This window comes from Sminthopsis crassicaudata, chromosome 3 (assembly GCF_048593235.1).
Source record: "Sminthopsis crassicaudata isolate SCR6 chromosome 3, ASM4859323v1, whole genome shotgun sequence".
Taxonomy (NCBI): Eukaryota; Metazoa; Chordata; class Mammalia; order Dasyuromorphia; family Dasyuridae; genus Sminthopsis; species Sminthopsis crassicaudata.
In genome coordinates, this window is record NC_133619.1 from 271,815,612 (window position 1) to 271,838,739 (window position 23,128).

Genomic DNA, 23,128 nt, shown 5'->3' on the forward strand with positions numbered 1-23,128 from the left:
ATTCTCTTTGCTTTCTTTGTACCCTTTCTTTTCAATTCAGTTAGAATTAGGAAAGTACTAAAGCAATGAATTATGAAGGAATAAAGTCAGTGTATATTTGAATTCCTAAAAAAATAAAGGAAGGAACAAAAAGTATCAGAGTAATGTTGAAGAGGAAGATTACTACTTTTTAAAACTTTCAGGCTTTTACTTGTTTAAGTTGTGGGCATAATTTTATTCTGACCTTATATCTTAGATGTAGATATAGGTACATAGCATATATACATGTATGTATGTAAGTATGTATGTACATAGATATTTGGTTGCTAGGTGGTGTACTGGATAGAGTTTCAGGCCTGAAATCAGGAAGACCTAAGTTCAAATCCAATCTTAGACAAGTACTAGCTTTGTGACTCTGCTCCATTTTCTTAGCTGTAAAAATGAATTGGAGAAGGAAATATCCAACTATTTCAGTATCTTGGCCAAGAAAAATCCCAAATCAGATTACAAAGAGTCAGACATGGATAAAACAACTGAACAATACATACATATGTATATTTATAACATTTAAAAAATAATAATTTGCCATAATACCCTAGGGGAAAGGTCTATAGACTTTTCTATATGTAATAGCTCTTAACTCCAATTAATGTAACTTGTAAGATGCTTTAGACATTGACACTTTTTTCAAGTGAGACTGCCTTTTTGATTGACTTACAGATTTAATTAATCAATCAAAGGTGTGCACCTGGTAAGAACAATCCCTAGGCAACTTTGTTTCAAGCAAGTAGATGACTACACAGGAAGCTTCATGTTATTAGTTGAACAAACTAACTAACCTCCCACTCTGATTTGGAAAAATATATATATATCAATTGTTTGTCAAATAGTAGCTGCAAGTGTCTGAGAAGTAATCACTAAGTGGAGGAAGAGAGAATATTTGTCTTCTTTCATGCACCCCCAAATAAAGAATGACCTGTAATGTCAGAGTCAAATAAATGGATTTTCCACAGCAACTGATAGGGATATGTTAGGAGCAGCAATGGACTGAAGAAAAATTAGACACATGTAGATGAGGCAGCTTTAGTACTCTACAAGAGAATTTATCCTCAAAGTCCAGCTAACTTTAGGACATCTCCATGAAGAAAACAAACAAAAATTCATTTATCCAGAAATTATTATAAGTTATTCCTTTGTCAGAGATGCTCTTTAAGTCAGAGCCCACTTCTCCAGATACTATACTATCTGTGGAAGACAGTGTTCTTGACTTTGAGTGGGGTTGAGGGGAGATATTTAGAGATATTTTGTATCATGCTATACTATGCTACCTAACTTTTCTTACCTTAGTAAATTCTTGTTACTATGCCACTGATTCCAAAAACTAATAAACTCTGACTGGCTAATGAATAATCAGATGTGAATACACCAGTGAGAACATATAAATAATTGTAATAATAATTTTAAAAAACAAAACAAAAAAAATCCCCCCCAAAATCTCCCTAAAGGGAGAAGTAGTTAGGCTCTGAGGTTCAGGCCACCATTTTGAATCAAGGATGAGACATAAATTTAGGAGAAATGTTCAATTTAGATAAGCAGGGAAAGAAGTATAAACAGCAACAATGAAGGAGAGAGAGAGAGAGAGAGAGAGAGAGAGAGAGAGAGAGAGAGAGAGAGAGAGAGAGAGATTTTTTCCCCATAGGTGGAAATGGAAGTTTGTTATTATTTAGTCATTTAGAGTTGTATTCATGACTCCATTTGGTTTTTCTTGGCAAAGATAATGGACTGGTTTTCCATTTTGTTCTCCAGCTCATCTTACAAATGAGGAAATTGAGGCAAACAAGGTTAAGTGACCTGCCCGGAGTACATGGATAGTGAGTGTCTAAGACTGGATTTGAACTCAGAAAGATGAGTTGTCTTATGATTTTAGACCCAGCATTCAAATCATTGTACTACCTAGCTGCCCCCAAATTGAAATACAGATTAAAGGATTTGCCTAGAATCACATTGCAATCCAAATATAGAATTAGAAATTGAATGTGGACTTCGATGTTATCATACACCTAGGCTTAATCTCTTAAATGATTTTTTTTTAATTACAAGAGGGGAGAGGATTCTGGGAAGATGGCAGAGTAGATCAGAAAACTTTCAAAGTTCCCAATTTCCTCAAAAAAAAAAAAAGGACAGAATATCACTCCCTGGGGAATGTAGAGCTTATGTTAATAAACAAAAGTTAGGGTTAAGCAGTTGTTCTCCTAAAACAACGTGAGAAGACCCCAGGAAAAAATCTGACTTCCAGTGGCACAGGTTTAGTGTGAGTGACATACAAACATCTCCAGGCTGACTGCAGAATCAGCAAAAAAAAAAAAAAAAAAAAAACCTGGGATCTGCTGGGTTGGGGGAGCAGTCACAGCCTTAGAAGCTGTCATCTCATGCACAGTTGGGATCTGAATGGCTGGGAAAAGATTGAAGGATCTTTCACTCTCAAGCGATGTCAAGGTCAGCTGTGCTGACCAGATGCACCCTAGGCTGAATCTGCAAGGAAGAAGGAGCTAGCCCACACCTAACAAATACAGTAAGCAGTACTGCTGGCTATGGACACTTGCAGGAGAATAGAGTCCTTAGTTTCAGTTCCAGGACAGAGAAGGAAGCTGTAGTTTGTAGCCACTTGAGAGACTTCAGGAAGGAAGCTTATTTGCTGGACTATGTGACTGGAGGCCCTTACCTTGGTTTAGGAAAGAAAAGGAGAGCTTACGTTTGAGTCCTGGGACAGACTAAAAAGGACCTGAAATTTGGGGCATCACTTACCCATGCCTCAGGGACTATAATTTCATTATATTAATACTTGCTAAAACAGAAAAAAACAAAAATAAATAAATGCAAATGAATAAACAAAGGGGAAAGAAGTCAACTATACCCAGAGGAAGATAACTGAGCAAAAAAAAAAAGTCACTTTTTTTTCAATGAGAAACATCAAATGATCCTAAGCACAAAAAAGTGTTCTTGGAGGAATTTTAAAAAGACTTTTAAAAACATATAAGAGAGATTGAGGAAAAATAAGGAGAAAAATAAGAGCATTCCAAAAAAATTATGAATAGAAAATCAACCAACATGAAATATAGGGTCAAAAACTTAAGGAAGAAAATAATTCCTTGAAAACTAGAATTGGACAAAAGAAAGCTAATGATATTCTAAGAAACAAGAAATAATAAAACAAAAAGAAAATTCTTGCATTACCTTCAGGAAAACTTGATCAAAAATAGCAATATGCTTCATTTCCCTTGCCACTCTCAAAACTACCATCTACTGAATGTAAAAATTCATTCTAAGCAATTGTTAGATTATCTGTGCCCATAGCGGGTGGTACTACATAATGGTTAGAGCTATAGTTGGAGTCAGGAAGATCCCAATTCAAGTCCCATCTCTGACACGTACTGGGTGTGCCCCTTAATACTCTAAGAGACCAAAAGTTGAAGAGAAGATAGCAATCTGTATCAGTAAAACAAGTTTCCTCCCTGGAAGTTCATCATACCAAGAAAATAATGTCTCAAATAAAGGACTTACTGAATTAAATTCCATGATAATAATATAGTAAAGGCAGAGGAGCTGAGGATGACACTAAGTTTGCAAGCCTGAGTGACTGAAATCAGAACTGCCCTTGACAGTAAAGGAAAAGATCAGAAGAAGGGAGGATTGAGGCAATAATGACTTCTGTTTTGGACATGTTAAGTTTGAGATGCCTATGAAACACCCAGTTCAAGATGTTCAAAAAGCAGTTAATGATACAAGCTTGCAGTTTAAAAGAATAGGGCTTGATACATAGATATTTGAGACATTGACATAGGGATAATACTTGAACCCATGAGGTCATCAAATGAAATAGTATAGAGTTAGGTTAGATATAAGGAATGGGAAAGAAATAAGTGGTACCTCAGTACTCATTGTTACTTGATTCCAGAAGGCTCAATGAGTGATGAAAATGATGAGTACCAATTAATTTTTCCCATAAAGAGTACATCTCTAGTCTACAGCCTAACTTCCTTTCTCATACAATTCTCCAAAGGGGCCAGTGGGGCTTCCAGCTGCAGAGAAACAATTCACCCTAGCCTAGCCCACCTGGGGTCCTTCCTTCTCGACCCAACTCACTTTTCAAGAGGAGCTGGGACGTTTATGCTCTCCCTCTACTCCAGACTGGTGAGGGTAAGAGTAAGGAACTGAAAGTAGAGGCAGGAGCAATGGACTAGTATCTTTCGGCAGCCCAGGGATCTGGCCAGGAATCATCCATAGTTATCTCTGCCTTGGTTCCCACTGCTTCTTGTGCTTCTCCTCCTGCTGAGCATGCTGGGCCACTCATGTCCCTTCTAGTACTACTGTTTTTGGAATCAGGAGACTAACTTTTCTGAAACCATTATCTTGAAGGAACTTCTCCCCTCCACTTGCCCACAGACATACATACATGGGCTCCAACCTGACAGTTCTGCATCCTGCTGCCTTTGCTGAGGAGGAGCTGCCTAGGATAGTGGATATTAGGCAATACACCCAGTATTCCTACTTCTCAACCAAGACAACAGCCAAATGCTACCAATGTAAAGCAAGCATCGAGTACTGAAGTATTTTCTCCTCAAAATACATCAAATACTGAATTCAATGAATTTGAAACAGACAAGCAGCAAGGTACCTCTGTAGGTACTCACGTGGTAGATACTTCCCTTGTACCACATACTGTACTAAGTGCTTTACAAATATTACCTCATTTGATGCTCACAACAACCACTCAAGATAGATGTTGTTATTATTCCCAGTTTATGGCTGAGCAAACTGTTTTACAAATTAGATGTACACATATTAGACATGCTTTTGCACATTTTAGTTAAAGTCTAAGTAAGCAATATGCCTTTAAAGATCTGTTTAAGTAAACTTATACAAAAATATCATCAAGAAGTTTAGCCTATGATATTCTAGAGCACTAGAATTAAGAGGACTTGGGAAAAGCTTCTTGTAGAAGGGTCATTAGGGATTTTATAGATTAAAAATGACAATGCACGTTAAACAATTGAACAAGAGATTAAATAAAATGAATATTTGAAACTCTGAGAATTGGCCAAGAAAGGATTCTAGACCTATATTTCTTGATATTTAATACTTCAAGGCCTAGGAATTGTGGTTTAGCATGCTTAGCAAACACACATAGGACACATGCAGATATAATAAAAAGAGTTAGCTTAAATCCTGTTTTGACCCTAAAAGCTCATTTATTCATGGGGTTTGGGACCTATATTAATGCAAAGGTATATGCTTCTACTAATGACATCATATACTATAATGGCAGCACATTTGTAAGAGTCAGGGTCCATACTATCCTCAATCAATCACAGAGGGCCTAAGCACCAGGTTTGAATCAATCCATTAATTAAAAAATAATTCCGAATATAGAATTCATTCCTACTAGTTTGCAGAGGAATGATTTGATTTTCTTAAGATGCAGAGTAGTATAATAGCTCATACATATGTAGGGTTTCTTCACAGCAATAGAACTGGCCTGAATTTTCTCTATTTGTGGAGAAGAACATATGGAATGTTCTTCTTCCTCATCTCTGCCTACCAGCTCCCCTGACTTCCTCTTAGTCTCACCTTTTCTTATACTTACATTTATGCCTTCCCCAACTCCTTTTAATTCTTTTTATCCCTAAGTTTAAATTTATTTATTTATTTTAATACACAATGCTTTATGAATCATGTTGGAAGAGAACAAAAGGGAAGAGCCATAGCTTTAAAAAAAAACACAGAAAAAAGAAATAAATATAGCATGTGTTGCTTTACATTCAGTCTCTATAGTTCTTTTTTTGGAGGCAGATGGCATTTTCTGCCCAAAGTCTATTGGGATTGCTTTGGATCATTGAACCACTGAGAAGAAACAAGTCTTTCATAGTTGATCATCTTACATTCTTGCTATTATTGTGTACAACATATTCCTGGTTCTGCTTGTTTCACTCAGCTTCAGTTCATGTAAATCTTTCCAGGTCTGGAATAATCAGCTTGTGTGTACATAAGTGTGTGTGTATGTGTGTAACACTATAAAAAGGCTGATATCCAGTTATTTTCCATTTTCACTGACAGAACAGCAAGAAATAAAGGGCTTAGCCATAAAGAAAGGATTTAGATTAGGTATAAGAAAATTTTCTTGACAACTAAGATTATTTAACAACAATATGGGTTATCCTGGAAAGTTGAACAAGATAGGGGATGATGATTAATTTTATGCCATCCACAATAAAAGACACTAAAGGACAGCTCTGAGCCAATGGTGCTTTATTAAAGGGTCCATGATCTCTCTAATGAAATAGAACTCAGATCTTTCTCAGATCTGATATGCTTATTCCTTCCAGGACACTATTTTTTATAGGGCTAGATGTTCGATCTTTCAAGGACAGCTACACCAAATACAAAATAATTCCTTTAATTGACATGTAATAGATAAGCTAAAATAAGCAAAATATTGTGTCAGTAGAGTCATAAATTGGTTTCATAAGGAGTAATTCCACACAAGATGGACAGGTTTTTCCTTAGTTGGACAGGAGGACATGATACAAGCCATTATAGTCAGAAACCTAAATGGTTGTGAGATGGTCATCTGCTCCTCCCATTGGTCAAGTGATTGGATCAGAGGTCCAAGAATATTTTTGGGAGACTTTCCATCAAGTTGTGATTTCTTCCATGTTGGGCTTGATCACCATGACAAGGCAAAACAAGGGTAGAGATGCTTTAGTTAACTTCCTGTAATTAAGCAAATGAACTAAGAATCTATAGCTCACAGCCCTGGGGCTTTATATACAGAACTTTGATATGATTTCATCAAATTAATCAATATTAATTGTAATATAGTAGAGTCCAAATGAATTGCTTCTCGCAGGGGTAAGGGTGGTAGTAGAGGAATATTGAATATGCATTCCTGCCTAAATTAATCAATAAACAATACAGTCCATATTCTCAAAGAGCTTCCATTCTTTTGACAATATAGTTATTCTTTCCACATCACAACTTTCCCCATTGTAGTTGCAATGTTGTGGGTCAGCATAAGAAAATAAATGGGAATTGGTAGGGGGAGTTTTGTGGAAGATATAGATAACTCACAAAGGCCTCACAAAGGCCAATGGACAACACAGAACCTATAACCAAATACTTAATCCAAATTTTACAAATAATGTACTATACATTATTTGTATAAAAATTTTACAATAATGTAAATATATGCAATACAATATACAATATGCAATACAATAATGTAAATATATACAATAATATTGTATAATAATGTATTATAAACACCCCCATTAAAAAGAAAGAAAGAAAAAATTCGGACTTTTCCTTTTATATAAAGGAGAGCCAAAACAATTTATGGAAATTTTCCAGATCACTGGGGTGCCAAACCCCTAACCCCTGTGATGTGGAAGGAATAACTGTGTAACATTGATTCAGGAAAAGTGACTAGGGAGGAGAGTTTTGCACTAGGCAAACAGTTTTGATGCTTGTGGTGGTAGTGGCAGTGGTGAGAAGGTCATTGTAGTCATAGTCCAAGTAGATTGCCACACATTTTGTATTGTACAAAGGCAAGTCAGATAGTATGATCCCCATGCTGGCTACACCCTGATGTTCTGGTAAATTAGCTATTGGAGATGAAATATAGGCTTGGTATTATTAGATAGAGAGGACAAAGGTAAACATTGATCCTTTTTCTAATCCACAACATTTTTGATCTATGACAAGTCCTCAAGATGAATGGATTAACTTCCCCAGGATAGAGAAGCCAGACCTCAACAGAGCTGGGTCTGTAAATAGTGAAAAGAGATGATCAATGCTTAGCATATGGCAAAATATTTATAATATTAAGAAATTGATGAGCCTGTAAATGGCTGAACACCAAAGAAATGACCTAAGATCAAAGGAATAGAAAAGGTGAGACTAGAAGCTTTCAATTATTTTCTACAACCTATAATTTTATTGTCATTGTTATTTACAGCTTTGATTTGAAATATCTGGGGAATTTGCACAGATGACATTTTCTTACTTGGTCTGAGCTGACACTGATATTTGATCACATCCATTTTTATTTAACAAATAGCTATTTATTGAATGTTCACTATATTAAGACCCTCCTTTTTCTTACAATTCAGACACAACTTATCCAAAGGATCTAAAGAATTGGTCTTCACACCTCTTTTCTAGGGCTACCTTCTTTCTTCCCAATTACACCACCTGACCTGGACAACCATATCACAGTAGGACATCAAAAATCAGCAGGACTAAGATAAAGAGCTAGAAGTGAGTGCAAGTGGAATTTAGTGGGAATATTGTTTGGTGTGACCCACCTCCCCAGAATAAACTCTTATTCATTTCTAAAATGTGTGTAATTATTTTTGCACTATTTATCTCACAAGGTGACTGAGAGGAAAGTGTTTTGCAAAGTACAAAGCTTAATATAAAAGTCATGCCTCAGCAGGTACTTCAAGTCCCCTGCCGTTCTAGGAAGCAGCATGGGTAGAAGATATGCTCAGGATAAAGGTTAAGAAAAGGCTGCCCAGTTTCATAAGGGATAGTAAATGCCTTTATAGTTCATAAAGATAGGGAAATTAATATCTAGATTGGTAACTCAATTTACCCAATATCACAAAGGTAAGTGAGACATTGAATTTAGAATTAAAATTAGAATTAGGAAAATTGATTTTATTCTTTTTTTTCTGAGGCTTTTCATGAACCACAAACCAGTGTTTTTATATGAGGTACTTCTGGTGTGTTTAGCACTTCTCACAATATAACTTGTCTTTCTATTGAAAGCAAAAGTAGGATCTTGACATAATGGGTGCTCAATAAATTTTTGGCTAGGAATGAAAATGGATGAATAAACAAATGCCATTTAGATAAATTTTCTACAATATTTGTAAAAATACCAAAATAATAAGGACTCAATATTTAATTCACTATAAAACTTCTGGGAAAATTGGATAGTAGTATGGGAGAAATTAAATTTATAGCAACATTTCACATTTTACACAAAGAGAGATCCAAATCTATGTCACCTAAATATAAAAAGGTCACATCCTAAACAAATTAGGGAAACTTGGAAAAACTATATGCCAGAACTATGAATAGGAGAAAAGTTCATGACTAGAAGAAAATAGGATTATGGAATATAAAATAATTTTCATTCTATACAATTATATGGTTTTTGCATAAACAAATATAATAAAACTAATATTGCAAGGGAAATAATTAACTAAAATTTTTCTTTGTAGCAATTTTCTCTGATAAAGTTTGCAAGATAAACAAGGAATTGATTCTGATAAGCTTACCTTTCACTATCACCAGGACAAAACTTAAAGGGGATAGAATATTGAATAGTCTCAACCATATACTCCAAAACCTTTTTATTAGCTATGTGCAGAGCATTTTGCTCGAAGTTAGAGAAAGAAAGATAAAACAAAAAATAGTCTCTGCCGTCAAAAAATTTACAGCCACATAGAGGGAGCAATAAGATTCAAATAGGTGTATGTCTATATTGGTGGTGGTGATCCTTCTCAAAGAAGATCAATGGTGTACGAGGATGATATTTTGAATTTGCAAGTGAATTGAATTTAAGTGAATTAGGGCTGTGCAGAGTCTTCAGCCTTACCCTCTTTTCCAGTGTAATCAGAGACCAGTGCAAGACTTAGGTCAGGACAACTGGTGATGGCCTGGGATGCAATGGAAGACTCTGACCTTTTCAAAACTAAGGTCTTTCCCAAGTCTGAGTCAATAATTAGAGGCTAGGTAAGAATTGAGGCAAAAATGTCCTTCTTTGACTTCCCAAAAGAATCATTCCCAGAGGGGAAGATCCTCAGTGTTACTGGCCAGAACAGAAACATTTGTTATTTATAATCATTCTGAGTCATCAAAATTCCCCCCAAAATGGCCTAGAAAGGCTTGGACTGGAACTTATTATTTGCTAATCACTGAGAATCAAGTGTTTTGGGTTTAAAGACATAGTCAAATAGTCCATTTGAATCCCAATGGGCTTTATCAAAGTCTGGTTTACCAAAGCTATATTTCAAGAAATCATGAATGAAAACTACAAGAGTTGATGATTTTTTTTTATTTTAAAATTATAACATTTTTTTGGCAGTACATATGCATGGGTAATTTTTTACAACATTATCCCTTGCACTTACTTCTATTCAGATTTTTTCCCTTCCTCCCCCAACCCCCTCCCCCAGATGGCAAGCAGTCTTATATATGTTGAATATATTACAGTATATTCTAGATACAATATATGTGTGTAGAACCGAATTTTTTGTTGCACAGGAAGAATTGGATTCAGAAGGTAAAAATAACAGTTTACACTCATTTCCCAGTGTTCCTTTTCTGGATGTAGCTGATTCTGTCCCATCATTAATCAATTGGAATTGGATTAGCTCTTCTCTATGTTGAAGAAATCCACTTCCATCAGCATACATACTCATACAGTATCATTGTTGAAGTGTATAATGATCTTCTGGTTCTGCTCGTTTCACTCAGCATCAGTTGATGTAAGTCTCTCCAAGCCTCTCTGTATTTTTCCTGTTGGTCATTTCTTACAGAACAATAATATTCCATAACATTCATATACCATAGTTTACCCAACCATTTCCCAATTGATAGATATCCATTCATTTTCCAGTCTGATTGGTATAGATTAGTTTGGGGAGTATTGTCATCTCTTATTATATTTGCTCGGCCTATCCAACAACACTGAATGTCTTTCCCAATTATTTAAATCTGACTGTTATTTTTGTGGCAATGTGTTTTGTAATTTTGCCTCATATAATTCCTGACTCCCTCCTTGTGGTAGATATATTCCCAAATAGTTTTATACTATCGACATGTTATTTTGAATGGAATTTCGTCTTTGTATCTCTTGCTGTTGGATTGTGTTGGTAATGGTATAAAAATCCATGAGGATTTATGTGGATTTATTTTGTATTCCTGCGACTTTGCTAAAATTCTGAATTATTTCTAATAGCTTTTTAGTCAGAGTCTATTGGGGTTCTCTAAGTATACCACTCATGTCATCTGCGAAAAGTGATAATTTGATTTCTTCATTTCCTACTCTAATTCCTTGAATCTCTTTCTCGGCTCTTATTGCCGAGGCTAGAGTTTCTAGTACTATATTGAATAGTAATGGTGATAGTGGGCAACCTTTTTTCACTCCTGATCTTACAGGGAAAGGTTCTAGTTTATCACCATTACATATTATGTTTACTGAAGGTTTTAAATATATGCTCCTTATTATTTTAAGGAATAGTCCATTTATTCCTATACTCTCGAGCGTTTTTAGTAGGAATGGATGTTGGATTTTATCAAATGCTTTTTCTGCATCTATTGAGATGATCATATGTTTTTTATTAATTTGATTATTAATATGGTCAATTATACTAATAGTTTTCCTAATATTAAACCAGCCCTGCATTCCTGGTATAAATCCCACTTGGTCATATATGTATTATCCTGGGGATGATTTTCTGAAGTCTATTTGCTAATATCTTATTTAAGATTTTAGCATCAATATTCATTAAAGAAATTGGTCTATAGTTTTCTTTCTCAGTTTTCGGTCTACCTGGTTTAGGTATCAGTACCATGTCTGTGTCATAGAAGGAATTTGGTAGGACTCCTTCAATCCCAATTTTTTCATTTTTGATAAATTTTCAAAGAAGTTCTCTCAACTTCTACTTGTTCTACAAGTCATTGATAACATCTAACATGCTGTCCCTTGCCTTCAAGTCATTGTTGGTAATGTGCTGTAGTCAACTGATTTGTGCATCTCTCGCCTAGTCTGGAGGTCATGTCTAATTTTTATTCTTCTTGGAAGAAATGAATATATATACTGTCAGGGCAATCTGGTACAAGTGAATTAAAAAACCCAAAACAACAACAGCAACAACAATAAAAAAAAACAACCTCCATCTACTTTAATAGTCTGAACTCTTGTCTTGTGAATTAACATCTCTTCTTTCTTAGCATAAAATCTCAAAAAAAAAAAATAAAAAAGATGAGACACTATTTTTTATCTGGACTATGAATCTTAGAATTATATGGTCTCAGTACCAGGCTAAACACAGATTATTAAAAAGAACCAAAGGAGTTCTACAATACATGGGGCAGATAATCAGTGGAAGAATTATTAAAACTTAAGTTGTGAATTGGGCCGAACTAGAAAGTTTTGATTGGGTTGCTACCTTCAAGGGTAGTAGTAGAACCCATATTGATGAGATTATAGACCTACTGAAATATTGAACCTAGAGATGAATAAGCTGGAGGATGTTAGGGATAATCTTATACAACAACCAGGCACTGTCCAGCAACTGTCTCAACATGACCAGGAGTCCTCCCTAGCAATCATTAGATGTTTCTGTTCATCTTGCCTCCTTGTTGGCCTAGCACTATCTGAAGATATATACCTAATTATCTCTTAAACAGGCAGAACTGATCAGAGCCATTTTTTAGTATTTCAAATATATTATTTAATTTTTAAATAAAGGAAAATATAAGAGATGGCAGATCCTCTTGCCTTCTTTAGATCATGATAACCCTTGATTTGAGTATTTGTTATCCAATGGATCCATTTCTAGGTCTTCTTCATTGATATTCTCTTTTCTCTCCACTTCCTCTTCCCTCTGTCCACACATGGAATCATATCCTTACATGTGCTTTTGATAGGTTATATTTTGCAAGATACCTTGGAGTTTAGGGTTAGATTTTTCCTTTCCCATTCATTCATTCATTTATTCTACCTTTTTTATTTAAAAACATACTGGGATAATCAAAGGATTGATTTCTTCTGAAAAACTTAGATGAAAAGTTTTAGAAGTGGATAAAAATCACAGATGTAAGGAAATAATAGATGAGTCTGACCAGTAAGCATGTTCACATCAAAGAAAACTCACTGTATGAACTTAGTGTATTCCATTGTTTTTACTATGTTAATTTTATTAATCTTATTATTTACCAGTATTATGAATCCTAACTTTTGCAAACAAATTCATAAAAAGACGTCTCTACCAAAAGATTTTTATTTCCCAACTCCCCAAAATTATCCAATACTAACAACAAACTCATAACAAAGTGAAAAAAAATTAACATTGTAAAGATGTCCTTAATTTACTATATTGCTAGAATTAAATAACTGCATTTCCTATACTTGCTATTTTAATGGGCTGGAGATGTGATCTTTACACACCTAACTAGATCAGTGGATGTAGTTATATGGAGTAGCAACACATGATAAGGTTTTCATATGTTAAAAAGATGTGATATGCCATTATGAGATGTGAGCAACCCTCTAATTGAGTCAAGAATGAATCAATATTATTGGCTGAGCAAACAAATTAGCCAGGGGGCTTAAAGTAGCTACACCCTGAATGCATGCATGAATAAATGAATAGCCCCACTCTAAATGAATTTCAGCAGTTCCAGAGTAGTAAATAGTCCAAAATTGGGAACTTCTTATGGAGGTGGGGAAGAAAGAGATTACTTTTTCTTTCCTGTGACATTAACAATAATCTCTAGTAGCAAAGTGGGAGCTCCCCATCAAACAGTTCTAGAGCTTATCACTTTAAGAGAATGCAAAATACAACTAAATAAGTAGAAACACATTCTAGACACACACAAATAGAGAAATATGGTTAGTAGACAAGGGAAATTTTTAAAAATAATGTGATGATCTATGGCATCATAGAAGAGATCAAGCTATGGGAAAGATGCAGACCCTAGGAGCTCAGCTGAACAACCTGAGAGGATACCAAACCCAAAAGGGTACATGAGAACCTTACAAAGAAAGCACTTCAGTACAAGAAATTTTGAAATGCTTTTGCTAGATAGGAACCCTATGACATGTGTCTCACTAATATTGTATTGCATAAGTTTGAGGTTACCCTTCCCAATGTGTATTTGTGAAAAATGGGAAACATCAGGTCTTTTTTTTTCAAGAAGTTCTGTATTTATAATCTATCTTCTGGTGCAATAGACACTTTGGATGGAGTAAGGCTGGTCCTACTGCTCCAACACTTTTTGGGTAGCCTTTTGCCAGCCCATGCCTAAGGGGACCAGGTAGGTAGTAACCTAAGGCTGTATATTGTAGCACTTATGTATTTCTTAACCATTTAATATGTGTAAATTTGTGCTACCATTTTTATTAGTTTCCTATTTTTTTCATGTGTCACTGAAGAAGTTATTGAGTATTGTATCCTAACTACAATTTTCTCATAAGCTCTGTGAGCTTTGGTGTATGATTTTGCATAGTGATTTTTGGGAACATGTCTCATTATAGCAGAACTGACTGCAATATGCATTTTGGGTTATAGACTAACATTCTGCATACTCATTTCAAAGAGAGCCAAGTTGACATTTTCATTTTCTAGAATGAGATACCTCAGATCAGGGATTCAATTCTTTTCAAAGATTGGCTCCCACTCTTTCCATACAATTTAGTGTTCCTGTAAAAAAATGCAAGCATAGAATAACCCATTCAAGATTATTATTCCTTCATTTAACTTTGGATGTTCATTTTAAAAGTGTAATTTATCTTCATTGGGCAATTTCATTCCTAAATTTGGCATAGGCCCATTGAACACTGTGACTTAGAAGTGACCTACTGTGATTTTAATAGAACATACTCCTGTTCTTTTTCATTATTCTTTTCTTTCTTTAGGTATACTATTTGTCTTAGAAGTGAGTTTCATAAATTTAAAAAAAAAAAAGTTTTGCTTGTCCAAGATGATTCTTCTTTTTCTCAAATAGAGGAATTGAATGGCATTTTCAATTAACTTCTAACTGAAGCATCAAATTTCACTTGGGTGGGACTCACTGCTAAATTTGCAACCACAAGGCCTAGATTCTAATCTCTACTCCACCAGTAATTCACCCAGGAGAACCTTACTTTCTTCACCTGTAAAATAAGGAGATTGGATGAGATGTCACTTAAAATCTCATCCAACTATATATAAATGCAATTATATTATATAAGTTTTTTACTCTTTTCATGAGGAGTAATTCTTTTGGATTCCTACTCTATTCTAATCAGTATTGATCAATTTGCTAGAATTATATCAAATGTCTGTATATAAGGTGCCAGAGCTATGAGTTACAGATTCTTAATTCACTTGCTTAACTGTAGAAAGTAAACAAAAAGCTCTCCACCTTTTTTTTTTTCCTTGTCATGGTGACCAAGCCTAGCATATTAGAGATTACAACTACATGAAAAGTCTCCAAAAATATTTTTGTATCTCTGATTCAATCACTTGTCCTACCAGAACAGATGAACATCCTGTAACCATTTCAGTCACAGACTATGATAGCTTGTGCCACTTCCTCCTGCCCAAATTAAGGAGAAGCCTGTCCATGTTGTGCAATTATTTCTTATGTCACCCAACTTATGTCCTTGCTGATGTTATTTCATTTATTTTAGCTTATTTGTCACATGTTAATTAAAGGAATTATTCTGTATTTGGCTTAGTTGTTTTGAGGTAACTGGACATCTAGCCCTATAAAATAAGGCTCTGGAAGGAGGAGGTAAAAATCATATTTCTACAGACTATTGAGGATGCAGAAAGTTCTCTTTTATTAAATCTAGAAATTTCACTGTGATAGAATCTATAAATGCCAATTATTTCTGAATTTTCTCGGTTTCTTATTATCATTCTTTTCCCATTTCTCTATTTCTATTCAAATTTTACCTATCTTTCTAAGCCCAATGAAAGCGTAATTCCATTAATATTTTCCTGAGAACTCTGACTTCTACTGAGACTCTTCTTCCCTGAGCTCATTCTATATTGTGCTTATTTATAGTCTGGAACACATCAGTTGAAACTTAAGTTATATTCTGTTTATTATTGTTGCATATTATATATTTGTTTATAAAATACATACATACATACAAGTATATATATATATACATATATATATATACACATATATGTATATATATATAATATATATATACATATATGTGTATATATATATATATATATTGTTCTGGAGTTGTGGAATTTCATTACTGAGACTGAGGAGTCTCTATATGGAAACTTCTCTGCTTAATGTAAATTGGTAACTAACTGGTAGCTTGTAGATCACTGGGGCTTCTAAGAAGTTAAGCAACTTGTCCATAATGGTAAAATTGACATGTATGAAAGGGTGGACTGGAATTCATATTCTTTTGCCTCCCTGCACAACTCTCCACCCAATAGATCATGCTGCCTGTCAAACTATAATTTACTAATTATTAATTACTATTAATTCAATATGTTTTAGTCTTACCTGAGGGAAGGGAAGGGAAGGCTTGTAAACTAGCTTTGTGAACTCTTTGAGGTAAGTGAGTCTGATACTTCTTTTGTACTTTCCATAGAATCTAGCACAGGACTGAATTCCTCATTCATCTTAAGTGTATTTCCTTGATAGGTGACAAGCATACATCATGCCAATTATAAAAATGGAAAAATAAGCAATTTATTAGAGTTTGATACAAAGAAGGGTAAAATCAGCAGAATATAATAGGAGCAAAAGAATCATAATTTGAGATGTACATATATTTTTTTCTTTTTTTAAATAATTGGCATTAATTGACTTGCCCAAGGGTCATAAAACTAATAAATATCAGAGGTCAGAAATCAACTCAAAACCTCCCTAGTCCAAGGTCATCCACTGTGCCACCTAGCTGTCCCTTGAAATGTATACCTTAAAGTGCCATTGGAAGAGATGGTCAATTTGTCTTTGTCCTTTATCTAATTTTTTTCTTTCTTTATAACCTTCTTTCTTTGTTATTTCCTTTCTTCCTTTTTTCCTTCCTTCCCTTTCTCCTTCTGTTTCTCTCTGACTCATTTTCTCTTTGTTTTCATTCTAGTTCTTGTTAGACTGAAAGATTAAATAAAAAAATATTGAGAGGAATCCATCCAAAACCAAAGATCCACTACTTTGTCTAATGATTGTCTAAATATTTTTTGTAGAATTCACCAGAGTGTTTTTTTCCAAGATGTTTTGTTTGGTCTCACAGCTTGATTATTATGCTTTCTGTGGTGTCTTGAAAGTGAAAGGTAAGACTAAAAATTCTATGTGAGCTTAATTTGGAAGTCACTCTGAAATCCCAGCTCTAATTAAGTAAATAACAATATTAGGTTTTTTTAATTTTATGATATATGATTCAAGATGAATTATAGAAATTCATAGAAATGATCCCATTTCTAAGAATTACTTTCTAACAACAAAAATATTTTGCTAAATGATAGTTACTAGGAAAAGTCTGAACAAATAAGTTTTATATAAATAGGGACACCCTTCCTTGTATAATACTTTTATATTACAACTTCCCAAATATTTTAGATATTTTGTTCTTATTTTTTGTAGGCACTAAATTTACATATATTTTTCATTCAAATTCATAAATAAATAATGTTTTTAAACATTGCATATGAAACTACAAATCTCTATAGCAGGGACTGAACCACAAGGACATAAGATAGCTTAAATACACAGTATTTATCTAGATTTAGCTATTTATCTAGATCTATGATCTTGACTGACTTATGTTATTTCTCCAAGGAAGATAGACCATGGTTAGACAATTTCTCTTGCTATTATCCTCAGATATATTTAGGTTAGAATTATACCTATTGTTATATTTCAGACATTTACTATCTAGAATTCATGAGGGGTTTTAGATAAAAAAAAATTACTCAAGATAGGAAATAGCTCCACCACAGACTGAATGACAATTCACTCTCAGCCAGCTTAGTTCCCATTCCACCAAAAGATTTTACACAAGTGATAACTGTGGATATTGAGCAAAGGTATTTCTTCTGAAGCATATAGTACAAAAGTTATAGGGGAAGTTGAACTGATTAGTTTAAGCTAGAATACACAAGAGTAAACGAACTCTGAAACTCAGTTAAAAATGGAATCTCAGATCAAGTAATAAGAAAACTATTTCATTTGAGAAGTCTGCTCTTAGCAGGATGGAGTCACTACAAATCAAGGTACATGTTGAGGTGCCAAATTTATCCCCATGCTTGGCTAAGGCACTGAGTGCTACTATTAGTCATTCAAAGTCTACCCTTTGACTTCTTTTTCTCATCTCTCTACTTCTCTTTCGCATAAGCTATTCAGCCAATCAGAAGTCATATCTTTTTCTCTCACACATATAATATTCAGCATCACATGGCTACATAATAGAGGATCCACCATCTGGATGGAGAAGAAGATTATATTTCTATTATTTACACCTTGATACAAAATACTAATGTCTATTAATTTTAACAAGAAAGCAACACTACTGTACTTTTTGCTTTCATGCCCTTTTCTGACTCTTTTTTTCTATTTTTGCTTTTATATGTAATATGGCCTTGACCTCATCCAAGGACATTGAGTTGATGGTGAAATTGAAGGATATGGACCGCCTTCATGTTCTGAACAATGGAACACAAGAGACTATCATTTTCTAAGTCATATTATGAGGTATATTTAAGAAAAATATATTTACACACTTTGAAAAGATGTGATCTTGGTTGATTTACATGATAGGAATTATCCATAATTGGGATAGATTGAGATGACCTTGAAATTTCCCAAAAAATTTGATAATGTCAATAGGACATTGTCTTTAGTGTGTCCAGACCTATCAACTCTTAGCAACATATTAACTCTAAGTGAAACCAATTCTAATTCCTATCAATTGGAATAAATTCTATTCTTGATCTAGTTTGGTCAAAACAAGTTGGGTTTCAATAACTGCATGCTTTCATCATCTATATGGAAGCCAAACAAGAAAATAGAGTCAGGTGAATCTCAAATGCTGAACCTCAAAAAGGCACTTACCAGTTAATTTCATATATAGATCCTGAGAAATTTTAGTATGTCCTCACTTACATAAAAATGGAAAAAGTATTTCAGGTGGAAGCTCAGCAAGAGGACAGACTCAAAGTACAAATGGGATGAGAGATACACCCAAGAAAAAAAAATCACAAATCTACCACACTGGCCTTGACCATTGTGAGAATATTATCAGAAAATTCTTCTGGAAAATACAAGCCACTTAATAAATTGATTAAGATGAATAGACTCACACACTATTTTAAAGACTTGATTGTCAATGCCATCATCACAGAATCCAACACTTATATGGTAGTGAGACACACATATATAGAGACTACAAGACTTTTAACAAGATAACCAAAAAAAATGAGTATATCATACCCAGAGCTCAAAGTGTCCTGAATTGTCTGTTAAAGTCAGTGATTTTTAGTGTTGGCCTTGCCAAGTGGCACTTGCCAGATTTTTGTGGATGAAGACAAAGGTCAGACTGCTTTCATCTGCTCAGTTGTATTTTACCAATGTTTATTTATGCCTCAAGGCATCTTGAAAGTACCTGCCATTGTCCAGTAATTGTTAGAGAAAGTAGTTAGAATTATGAACTACATTCAATATTGGTGTACTTGAATTCAGTATTATTTTGAAAAGATACTGAAGTAACCTGAGGAATTCCTGATAAACGTGATAAATAAGTTAGAAGAAAATGATCTGAAGCTTTCAATTGACAAGTACAATTTTGCAGTTTTTATAATATATGTGTCTCATCATGCTTTAGCTTAGTCACAGCCAAAAGACCTCAAGATCTAAGGACTTTTCTAGGATTTGCTGATTTCTATACATTTGGTAAACATTATGCTGCTATTGCTGAAGCACTGCATGATCTCACTCACAATGAAACCCTTCATTATCAAATTATTTGTTTCTTGTGATTTCACCCAACTCAATTACAGAAATAACTCATAACCTTGATTTTGCAATCACCTACAAACATGTCAATGCTCAGAAACTCTTAAATTTCTTTATTTCATCACAGTCTGTTGTCATTCACTACCCCTTCTACTATGTGACCTTTAACCTTTTTTATCCTTGCTATCATCTCTAATTATTTCATTTCATGGTTATCACCTTTATACAGGCTTTTCTACATTCCTTTTTCTGCATTTACCTTTTAGGGAACCAGTTTGGTTCTATACTATTCTTTATCTTGAATTTTTAAGCTCTTTATCATATTGCTGATCTTGTTCTGCCAAGTCTGAGCTTTAAATTTTTCTCTCCATCCAGCCACGTGCCCTCATTCCTATTCTTATGTTGCTGATTAAAATTTTAAAAATTTAATTAAATGATGGAACTGTGTTGATCAGGTTCACTGAAAATTTATGCTTCATAAAGTCAACTGGATCCTCAAGGTGGCATAATAATTCTTTTATACCTTCCTAATCAATTCACTATGGTGAATAATAATAACATATATGTTATATATAATATTATATTATAACATAAATGACATAATTATAATGTATATGATATATTATTATAGTATAATATATATATATATAGATATATATAATAACAAAATTCATGTGGAAAACGAAAGATCAAGAATTTTAAGGGAATTAATGGGGAAAAAAAACATAAATGAAAAAGGCCTACTTACTGTACCAAACCTAAAACTATATTATAAAGCAGCAGTTTTCAAAACCATTTGGTAGAGTAGTGGATCAGTGGAATAGGTTAGGTTCACAAGACACAACAATCAATGGCTATAGTAATCTGGTGTTTGATAAACTCCACTTCAGATTCTAAAATAAGAACTCACTATTTGACAAAAATTGCTGAAAAAATTGGAAAATAATGTGGCAGAAATTAGGCATTGACCAACACCTAACATCTTATATCAAGATAAAGTGAAATGGGTTCATGATTTAATGAATGATTTAGTATTGTAAAGAGTGCTACTATAAGCAAATTAGTAGAATAAAGAATAGTCTACTCTCAGATCTGTAGAGAAGGAAGGAAATTAAGGCCAAAGAAGAACTAGGATACATTATGGAATGCAAAGTGGTATTTTGATTACATTAAATTAATAAATGTTTTATACAAACAAAACCAATGCAGACAAGATTAGAAGGTGAAAATAAATTTTACATCTAAGGGTTCTGATAAAAACCTCATTTCTAAAATATATAAAGCATTGACTCAAATTTTATAAAAATACAAGCCATTCTCCAATTGATAAATGGTCAAAGGATATGAACAAACAACTTTCAGATCAATTTAAAACATATTCTATTCATATGAAAAAGTTCTAAATCACTTTTGATTGGAGAAATACAAATTAAGACAATTCTGAGGTACTACTACATACCTTTCAGATTGACTAAGAGGAAAAGATAATGATTAATGTCGGAGGGAATGTGGGAAAACTGGGACACTAATACATTATTAGTGAAGTTGTAAAGTGATCCAACCATTCTGGAGAGCAATTTAGAAGTATACCCAAAGGACTATAAAACTATATATACTCTTTGATGCATCAATGCCTACTGATTCTGTATTCCCAAGAGATCACAAAAAAGGGAAAAGGATCCACATATGCAAATATGTTTGTAGCAGTCCTTTTTATAGTGGCAAGGAAGTGGAAACTGAGTGGATACTGTCAGTTGGGGAAAGGCTGAATAAGTTATGGTATATGAATGCTATGGAATATTATTGTTGAATAAGAAACAAACAACAGAATTATTTCAGAAAGGATAAGTGAAATGAAGAGAACCAAAAGAACACTGTATAGAGCAACAAGATTATGTGATGAACAACTCTGGTGGACATGGCTCTTTTCAACAATGAGATGATTCAGACTAATTCCAAAAGACTTGTGATAAAGACAGCCATTTTCACTTTTTTGTTGCTCTTTGCTTGCTTTTTTTTCCTTTTGTAATTTTCCTTTTTGATCTGATTTTTCACGTGCAACATGATAAATGTGGAAATTGTACAGAAGAATTGCAGATATTTAACAAATATTGGATTACTTGCTGTCTGGGGAAGATGGATGAGAGGAGGGGAAGGAGAAAAATTTGGAACACAAAATTTTGCAATGACGAATGTTGAAAATTATATTTTCATATATTTTGAAAATAACTAGCTATTACTAATAAATAAGAAAATAAAATTCCTTTTGCTAAAAAATCATAGGAATGAAAATGATGATTAAAACGTTTATCTAAAACAAAGATATATTATCATTGGAAATGGAGAAACTTGACAAACTTTCACAAATGGATCAAAAGTGAAAGAAGAATTACAACTGTCTTCACTATTGATACTATACTAGAAACAGTAACTATTAGCTAAGAAAAAAAATGTAAGGAAAATAAGGAAATCTATAGAAGCCAAAAGGAAACAAATTTATCTCTATTTGCAGACAATATAATGATTCACTTAGAGAATCTCAGATCAACAAAAAATTAACCAAGACTTTAATAAAGTAGTAGATAAAAATAAAACAATAAAATCCATAAGCATTCCCATATATTTACAACAAAAACAGAAGCTTATAAATATATGAATTGGTCCAATCATTCTATAAAACTTCCAATCATGTAAGAAAGTATACACATTTTTTGTATATTCTTTAATACATGGGTACTACTATTGGGTTTATACTTCATGGAAACCAATGACAGCAAGAAAAGATATCCATACAAAAGATTCATACCAGGATCATTTTTTATAATAAAATCTAAAGCCAAATTATGCGTCTAAATAATCAAAAAGGTGGCATAAAGTATATCATACAAATATAATGAAATATGATTGTGCCATAACCAATGATGAATATGAAGAATTCAAAAACAGTAAAACACATGTATGAAATTACATACATTGAAAAGCAGAGTAAAAGACTAATATATACAATGATTACTGAAATGTACTTAAAATATTTTATACCTAATTTTGCTTTTTTTCTTTACTTGTAGATGATTCACATATCCATAAATCTGATATGTAATATGTTCTATATTCTTTTAATTTTCTTATAAAATCTCACTTTATATATAAGTCATGTATCTATTTTGACTTTTATCTTGCTAAGTCCTGTAAGATTTATGCCCGGTTTCTGCCATACAAAAGCTGCCTTGATTATTAGTGTTTAAATGAAATGGGTTCAGAAGAATTCCTGTGTATTTCAAGGAACATCATGAATAGGGGGATGGAACAATTTTCAGAAAGGCTATATATCTCAAATCCCCTTAAGAGTATTGAAGAACCCTGGTGAAAGCTGAAATCTAAC